Consider the following 2,633-nt stretch of genomic DNA (forward strand, 5'->3'; position numbering starts at 1 on the left):
AGGGGACAACTTAAAAAAATATATATATATATAAAACAAACTGCCATAAAATCCCTACTTTTTTTTTCTTTTAATCTCCAAGAATATTTCATTTCCTGCTTTGGGAAGCAACCTCATGTCTCTTCCTGCTATCTGGACTTTTTAGTTTATCACTTCAGTCTTGGAAACTTATCAAGTCCCTGTGTTCTCTGCTGGGCAGAGTTTTAACCCGAGTGATCTATTTCTTTATTCCACACATGTGCAGTCCTGTCTAATGCATTCTCCCATCTTGGCATTATCTGTGATTTTTTAGCTCTTCTATTGTATTGGTTTTCCATCCCTGTTAGCCACTGTGTAGTTTATAAACAGCTTGACTGAGGGGTTTCACTTAGAGTAATGTGGGTTCACCCCAAATGAATCCTTAGAAGCAGCAGACGAAATTTTAGTTCTCCGAAATGCAATGGATGTAAATCAGATTAATTGTCTCATGACTCTGGGAACATCCAGGGATCTCATTTCCTGCCTAAGTCATTGGAGCTTTCACGTTAACTTTTGGCAGGTAACGTGGTTGGGACCAGTCATTCATCACCAATAACTGCTCTGAAAACACATCAGGTTAAAAACTGTGACAGGTAGATTGGGCTCTGCTTTCCAGCAAATCAAATTCCAGTAACCCAGCCCCTTTGTCCTTTTACTCTCTCCCCCTCTACCAGAAAGGTTTCCACATGTGAGCATGGGGTATGCAAGAGGTTCTTTCTCTTCTACCATTACTGCAAGGAAGAAACAAGACCATGTACCTACAGGGTTCTCTCTTAAACAATGTACGATTTGAAGAAAAGAATGTCATGCCAGGCCATCATTTTTTACTTATCCTAAGGTTTATGGAACCCACGTCAAGCAGAGACAGGCATTCCATAGTTTTGTGATTAAAAGCATGGAAAACAAAGGTCTGTATAAATATGTGTATATTCGTGTTTACAGCAGCTTTAATTAGAATAGCCAAAAGCTGGAAACATCCATGTGCCCATCAACAGGTGAACAGATAAACCAATTGTGGTTGTATCTATATGATAAAATACTACTAAACAATAAAAAAGAATATACTACAGATACATTGCGAATGTACCCTAAAGTAATTATGCTAAAGAAATCAGATAAAAAGCTACATACTGTATGATTCCATTTATACAAAATTCTAGAAAATGTCAATGAATCTATAGAGTCAGAAAGTAGAATAGTGGTTTCCTGGGATAGGCAAAGAAGAGATGACAAAGGAGCATGGGGGTTGTTGGTTTGCATTCATCATCTCATTTGTAGTGATGGTCTCACAAGTACGTATGTATGTCAAATGAATGGATAAAGAAAATGTGGTACATATATAAAATGAAGTACTATTCAGCCATAAAAAAAAATGATATCCTATCATCTACAACAACATGGATGGAACTGGAGGTCATTAAGTGAAATAAGCCAGGCATAGAAACACAAACATAACATGTTCTCACTTATTTGTGGGATCTAACAATCAAAACACTTGTACTTGTGGACACAGAGAGTAGAAGGATGATTACCAGAGCCTGGGAAGGGTAGTGAGGGGCTGGGATGGTGGGGGCAGGGATGGTTAATGGGTACAAAAAAACAGAATGAATAAGACCTATTTGATAACACAGTAAAGTGACTATAGTCCATAGTAATTTAATTGTACATTTAAAAATAACTAAAATTGGATCGTAACACAAAGGATAAATGCTTGAGGTGATGTATAACTCATTCTGGAAGACATGGTTATTTCACATTGCATGCCTGTATCAAAACAGCTCATGTACCCCAGAAATATATACACCTATGATGTACCCACAAAAATTAAAAATTTTTAAAAAACAGAAAATTCATCAAACTGTACACTTTTAAAAGTCAGTTTATTGAATGTCAGTTATGTCTCAGTAAAAAATAAAATTTATAGAAAACCCCAGGGATCTGGAGTCGGACTGCCTGGGATCAAATCTTGGTTCCAGCACTCCTATACTGTGTGATGCTCTGAACTTACCCAACTTCTTTATATGTCTGTTTCCTCCATTGTGAAAAGGGAATGATATTAACCTAATTCTTCTGTTTTTGTGTGCTGAATTTGTTGATCATGTGAAGCACTTAAAACAATGTCTAGCACATAACAAGTCCTCAGTAGTGTTATTTTCATGTTGACAGTGTGTCTGGCACAATGTCTTACAATTTACAGATGTTATCTCATTTAACCCTCAAATAATCCAGTGACATGCTCATGCTCAGTATACAGAGCCAGAATCTGAAGTCTCATGTCAGGTGGCGAAGACAAAGCTGTAATTGGGGGCGGAGCAAGATGGCCGAATAGGAACAGCTCCAGTCTCCAACTCCCAGCGCCAGCGACACAGAAGACCAGTGATTTCTGCATTTTCAACTGAGGTACTGGGTTCATCTCACTGGGGAGTGCCGGACGATCGGTGCTGGTCAGCTGCTGCAGCCCGACCAGCGAGAGCTGAAGCAGGGCGAGGCATCGCCTCACCTGGGAAGCGCAAGGGGGAAGGGAATCCCTTTTCCTAGCCAGGGGAACGGAGACACACAACACCTGGAAAATCGGGTAACTCCCACCCCAATATTGCGCTTTAAGCAAACAGGCA

This window comes from Papio anubis, chromosome 7, assembly GCF_008728515.1.
Source record: "Papio anubis isolate 15944 chromosome 7, Panubis1.0, whole genome shotgun sequence".
Taxonomy (NCBI): Eukaryota; Metazoa; Chordata; class Mammalia; order Primates; family Cercopithecidae; genus Papio; species Papio anubis.